Source organism: Triticum urartu, chromosome 6 (genome assembly GCF_003073215.2).
Source record: "Triticum urartu cultivar G1812 chromosome 6, Tu2.1, whole genome shotgun sequence".
NCBI lineage: Eukaryota > Viridiplantae > Streptophyta > Magnoliopsida > Poales > Poaceae > Triticum > Triticum urartu.
Window position 1 is genome coordinate 264,088,076 of NC_053027.1, and position 6,789 is coordinate 264,094,864.

At 41.5% G+C, this 6,789-nt stretch overlaps 1 long non-coding RNA gene across 10 annotated transcripts; it reads left to right on the top strand.

Annotated features, from left to right (window-relative positions):
* Positions 1-456: 456 nt before the first annotated feature.
* Positions 457-6,327, top strand: LOC125513176. Of its 10 annotated transcripts, none has more exons than XR_007285731.1 (10): positions 457-762; positions 1,591-1,975; positions 2,059-2,156; positions 2,887-2,966; positions 3,067-3,465; positions 3,747-4,355; positions 4,459-4,526; positions 4,787-4,915; positions 5,108-5,200; positions 6,018-6,327. It is a non-coding gene; the product is annotated as an uncharacterized LOC125513176 (long non-coding RNA). The 10 variants fall into 10 exon arrangements; XR_007285733.1 differs by having other exon boundaries at positions 2,906-2,966; XR_007285729.1 differs by lacking the exon at positions 1,591-1,975 and having other exon boundaries at positions 3,747-3,835; positions 4,194-4,355.
* Positions 6,328-6,789: the final 462 nt, after the last annotated feature.

Here is a 6,789-nt window from a genome sequence, read left to right on the forward strand (position 1 = left end):
TCGAAATCGATATAAAGATCGCCGGAAATGGATGCACGGTTTGCAAATGGCAAGCAAAACAAGAATGGCACAATTCTGCGATTAACAGCACGATGCCATCTAGAATGCAACAAGAAACTAAGCTACTGCACTCCAACATAGAAAAAAAGCACATGGAAGTGATCTACTCAAGATGCTTGACAAAAGATGAACACTGAGACACGGCTAAATCACACAAGAGTAGGTTCAAACAAGCATGGCAAAAGTGCAAAAGATATCAGCTTCACAGACTTAGTGAAAATTGAACGTATAAACCCTCCTAGACTCGTAGTCACAACCATTGCCTCCACGTCGCCTTTAAATCGCTATGCCACCGCCTGTAAATTCCATGCCCCGCCAAGGTCATTTTAGTCATTTCACGCGCAGGCATATATAACGCAGCCCGCCCGTGGAGAAACCCTAGCCGTTGCCTCTGCCCGCACTCGCGCCCCCACCCACCCACGCCACTCTCTTCCCCGATCCCCTCCCACGAACCCTAACCCCCTCCCTCCTCTTCGCATTCTGGGCGGCCATGGACGACTCCATGAGCGGGACCACCGCTGTCGCGGCGCTCGTGGCCGGCGGCGCACTCCACGGGGCTCAGGACATCCGCGGCGGCGCGGACTGTGGACCCAGAGGTAGGGCCCGTGATGCGTTCCGTTCGAGGGGCTGGTCGGGTTGGCGCGGGATCTGAGCCACCGTCGATGGATTTCTCGTAGCTTGGATCCTGTTGCTTTGGATCAGGTATGATCCCCATCTCTCTCTCTCTCTCTCTCCGAGACTCAACCAGGCACTCACTCGCTGATTCTGTTTGTGCGCGTGCGTGTGGCGCAGTTTCACATCCCTGAACCCAAACCCTAAGACTTAGTTCTAAAATATTCAGATGCTCATGTACTGTTCCAACTTGCCATCTTTGTTACTCATGGCTTGCTTGAAGGAGATACAAAAGATGGAAAGAGAACATTTCTTCTTGTAAATTGTCTGTTAAATTTCCATGAACTAACCTTTTCATGTTTAGGTCATATTCAGTGGTGTCGTTTTCCTGTTTGTCTGACAATTACCAGTTAGTGTATTGTACAAAGTGTATGCTGTTTGACATTAACACGAAAGGCAGAAAATACAAAAAATGCATAATTTCCAAGACATGATTCTACTAACCTCATTCTCACGTTATCATTCTAATTATTTTTTATTGTTAGTCAATACATAAGTAGTTTTGGCTGTAGCCATTCTAAAACCATATTCGTTTGCCTCCGCACATAGTTAAACTCGGTCTCATGACACCATTTGTTGTCTTCAGATTTAGATAAAAGCATCACAGTTATCAATTTAATTAGTAGCACCACCGCTATGTGATTAGGACATCATGCCGGCCATCGAGGATGATCTGATCATTAAGTTCTTGTTTGCTGCTGGACATACTTCGCAACCTGCCCTATGGACTGCAGTTTCATTTTTTTGGGTTCTTGAGATATGTTATTTGCAGGGAGCATCCTGATTTCTTTAGTTGCAATTGTTTTGTTCATTTCCTTTTTGCCTTTTTGATTGGCTCAAACATGCTCATTGTGAAAGGGCGAGGAGCCGCCGCCATGTTTCTCCCCGAGCTCCGTGGTAGAATGGTCTATTTGTATCAGATTGTGTTTACTGTTTAGTGGATGCGAAGAGCTCAGTTATGGTAAGCTAGAGCCTGAGGCGTGCAGCAGGTATGTGGAGATTAAGGAGTGTGCCCATGTGAGCGGCTTCGATTTTGTTGTGCCAAGATCTCTGGTGGCAGGGATTCACTTCCTTTTTTTGGTGATAGTCAGGAGGTTATATAGTTTGATGTTTCTAAATTTTAACAATCATGTTTTACAGTACCCTTGACATGAATGAGATGACTGGGCTTAAATGAGAACGATGAGAACCATCCTGTTCTCCGTCGCAATCAGCATGAGTTTAAACTACTACTGCAGCAAATGTTTGTTGTACCTTCAGTTTATGCCGTAGAATTTGTGTTTCATTGTCACTTTTGTGTGTGTTTGATTTAGTATCTTTACTCAGGTGCTTGCTATAGGAGAAGATTAATGGTCCGACACGGCTTCATGATTTATGAGCTGGAGGAGAGGGCATTGGATGAACCAATCAGTTCGAAGCTGTAGGTATGCAAAAACTTCAACATGTATGTATAGTAAATTTGTAATAGCAAAACTCTTGCTTCCTTGCTCTTAAGAGAAAATACACCAAATTTTTTATCACCTTAACTTGTCGATGGCATACCATCCTGTCACAAACCCTCAATAATGTGTAACTCTTTTTTACCAGCTCTGAGATATGCATAGTGATGTCTCACAATTAAGATTATTACTGTGAAAAATAACTAACCTCATGTTATCTCATGTACTTTGGTACAGCCTTCACCTAAGAAGCTGTACACTAGAGGTAAGAACATTATGTGTGTGTGTGTGTGTCTTTGGGGAGGCCGAGGGGGGGGGGGGGGTAAAACCCCTGGGTATGCATTCTTGACTTGAACAGATTTGATAATTTATCCCAATACTCTCTTTGTATTTTTGTCTTTGAGGAAATCCTATGATAGATATATTCTGTCCGTTGTTTCATGCATTCTTCAGCTTTATGATTAATATTCCGAGAAATTTGAAAACTTTAGTCATTAAATATATGTCCCAAGAAATTTAGAATGGGACCATGGGGTTACTCCTTTTGAGGGTTTTCACCTTACAGAGGAAGAAATTTAACATTTTTGTTTGCAATATCATTTTCCCTGATAGACTACATACAGGTTGTTATTTTATTTACAAACATTTCAAGCGTGGTTTTTTTCGTTTTCTGTAAAGATCAATCACATCTATTTTTTTTGTTCCTCCCATCTAGATTTCTGATTTGATTCCAGAGTTTGGAGGTGGATGTTACTAATGGGAGGAAGTTGATCACAAGTTTTCTTTCAGCGATTGGTGAGTTACAAGTCAGCCCCATCTCACCTCACTAAATCTGCAACTCATGCTTTTTTCTTGCTTGATATTAATTCTCGATATTCTTGTCACATCCTTACAGGGACATCATGTGCATATGTATGAGTTTGCTTTGCTTCGGTTGAAGATATATGTGTGCCTGAAGATACAATCTTACATGCATTTTCTGTATGATATGATCACTCTTTCGTTCTCTGCGTGTACGTAGGTTGCCACAATGAGAAGGCTCCTCCGTGCTTAATAGGAAGAGACAGGGTTGCAACCACACTGCACGACGGCAGGCCATGGCGAGCCGCACCGCACCGGGTGGGCTAGGGTGAGCTCCACCGCGAGAGAGCGCACTCGTCGCCCATGCCGGCGGTGTCCCGGCCACGAGCAACTGGAACACAGGGTCCTTGACCTCGGTTGGATCTCCTCCTTCTCCGTCCACATGCGTGCAGCAACAACTAGCAGCCGCACGGGTCTGAGCTCGGCCGCTCAAGTAGGGTGGCTTCCATGTTGTAGCTATTGTTCTTTTCTCTGTTTCTCTGAAGATGCTTTCTATCTTTAGATCTTGCTGAGTGTTCGAACCCAAACCCTAAGACTTAGTTCTGAAATATTCAGACCATGTTTACTGAAGTGTGTCAGTGTTGGTTTACTTGTGATACTTGCTCCATTGTTGTGTTTAATCATATTGTCCGATCTTAGTATATGCTATGCTCGCCAAGTTCAACTATCAATATCTAATTTCTCATTTGATTTTGACACCTTGCTCTTCTGCAGTTTTGTTTCACTTTTCAAGGATGAGTATCTTTACTTTGAAAATGAACTGGTCATATTTCTATCGGAAATGAAGTGATGTTGCTTCCCAGGTAAATAACTGAATTCTCTTCTACTTTAGTAGATTCAGTAACTTTGCTTTAGAGTTGTTGTTTAACAGTAGCACTACCATTGAGTAACTAGATCAATGGCTGCCACTATGTAAATCTTAGTTCAAGTAGATATGATAATCATGGTTCTTCTGTCTTGGTCTGATGATTTTATACATGCTAACAAGCATCCATGCGATATGTTCTTTACTTCTGCACCTAACAGCATGTTTTCGCACAAAAAAGTAAACGTGCCGCGGCAATCATGCGTTTTATCATTTTAATTGGTAGTCAAGTTCGTCCTTCAAATGATAAAGAAGGCAGTCAAGTTCCATCCTCTAATTTCTTGTGATCTTTGTAGGACCAATTGGGATGTATACCTGAAGGAGTGAATCTACTGGTTCAGCTGAAAATTGATCTCTATTTGGTTTCTGTTTTTGCGTTTGGTTTTGCCGGCCGCTCGTCCTTCGTATGCTCATCCATCTTGGCTGCTCTGCTTGCTTGCTTCTCCTCTCTAACTCAGGTAAATGGACCATTCTTTAATTTTTCTGGGGAACGACTCTTCTTTTACCTGTCTTCCATAGCATGCCGGTGCACTGACCACTTCATGTCCATTTATTTATTAGGTTCTGCGATCTCTTGTGTTGCTGCGTCTCGATCTTCTGCTTTGTTGCATCTCTGTTCTATCATCAAGGTTTGCTTTCTTTCTGTCTAGCTAAAATGCATATTTCCTTTCCTGTACGCGTTGTCATGGTGTTTAAATTGCTGATCATTTTAATTTTCTGGATCTGGCACACCATCATGTATTGTTTGGCCTCATCCTGCTTATATGTCATGCTTGTGTATGAGCAGAATGCATCCACTTATTTCAATCATTATACATGTTTTGGAGGTCATGGTGGTGGCGTAGTGCGATGTGCTTTATGATGCTTTCGTATCTGTGTGAGGTTGCAGAGGACGTGTTTGTATTTGCTGGGGTAGAATTCAAATTGTGAGGGATGGTTGTGCTCAGATTTGGTCGCTGCTGGTCGGTTCTTGACTTCAGCGCATGAAAACCTGCAACTGCTATCAACCGAACCACAGGTAACTAAACTTCTGATTTGGTGATGTAGACATAGATCTAGCTAATCCCAATTGCTGGAGTATTTTAGTTCTATTGATTTGTAGCATCTATATTATTAGATATACACTTACGGATGTGCTGGATGTGCTTCTTTAGTGTGCCTTCTCTCATCTCACAGTAAATTGTTTTGTTGTTCTAAATAATTGCTGCAGGAGGGAGCAGCAGGCATAGAAGAAGTCACAAGCCAATTTTGCTTAGCTGTAGCATATTTCACTGACAATAAGTCTGCACAGCAGCCTGGTCAGGTTTGTTTTTGCATTTAAAAACATAAGTCTTTCAGTTTCTCTCTACTCGCTGGTAAAAAAGCACAGTGAATTTCCTTTATAAATACCCAGCTGACGAATACCTTAGTTAAATGAATCAATAGAGAGTTGTATTACTAGAGAGTAGAGACGTAAGAAAACACCCTTAGGTGTGACACTCTATGTGGTTACCTTCTTAGTCCCAGCTATTGACATCATACTGAGATCACACTCTGCCAAACGGAATGTTTGTTTCTATGTACTTCTGGATGCTAATTTACCGTTCTTGATTTTCATGGGGATATTCCTTCATTATTTGGTTACCTGTCAATGCTCGGTCCTATTTCCCACCTTGTGCTTTGACTTCTTGCATTTTTCCGTCTAAGTTATTAGGCTACTGCTGCCTGGTTTGCGCATGATGAACCACTAATTATGATGCACTCCTGGCTGGTCTGCCTTTTTTATATGCTTTTTTAGTGACAACATTCAGACTTAATGTTTATTACTTCATTTCAGAGTTTTAAATTAAGACATCACGGTCAATTTATATGGTTTTCTGAAGTTTCACCTTCCCTTTGTCATACTGGTTTGATCAAATCAATGGGATGCCGGCATTACTTTGATGTACTGGCTTACGGTCTTATTAAGTGCTCCCTCTTCAAACTAATACAAGACCTTTTAGATCACTACTTACCTTTTAGATCACTAAAATAGTGATCTAAAAGGTCTTACATCTTAGTGCACATTTAAATACTTTATTTGCTGTACTATTGTGGATGTACCGTAGAATAAAGCAGTCCTCCATTTTTGTTCTCTGTAGGCTGATGTTCTTGCTCAGTATAAGCCAACAATGGAGAAACTGACCAAGCTATCTTTCATGATCAGTTACACACCAAGCCTATATTTTTGCTACTTCTACATGTTGCTATGATGGTCATTCAGCCCATTTTCTTGAACCTGCACTACAACGAGAGATCTGGGTTGCTTCTTTGTGGCTTCCAAACTTGAAATGTTTGTTCGGAAGTTAGTTTAGTTTTTTGTTGTGGATTCACAGCTTCTCACATGTACCGTTCTCTTAGACTTTTAGATTTCCAAAGAAACTAAATGAATATATGGTGGTATGGTCTCAATAGTACTCCCTCTATTCCAAAATAGATGACCCAATTTTGTACTAACTTTAGTACAAAATTAGTACAAAATTGGGTCATCTATTTTGGAACGGAGAGAGTACAACTTAAAGCCTTCCATGCTTTATATTTTCTCTGAAATTTGCTTTCGAAGAATCATGTATCTATGTTAGATCCGGTGAGAAAAGGCGGCTTCCAAGCAGAGGATGTGGGAGTGTTGGCCACATTTGGTGTTCGACTTGGGTCACTAAATATTCTCACAATACTTGGCTCCCTCTCGGCCTTTGCGCCATTGGCGCAACGAGTCATCTAACATGCTAGGAATAACATCAGGAAGCAAAGTTTAGAGCAAGAAAACAACATGCTACAAGAACAGATCATAGCAAACAAAGGCATGTCATGAATCTACTAAATGCATAGAACAAAAGTCCCTTACAGAACATGAGCCAAAAAGGCACAGAAGAT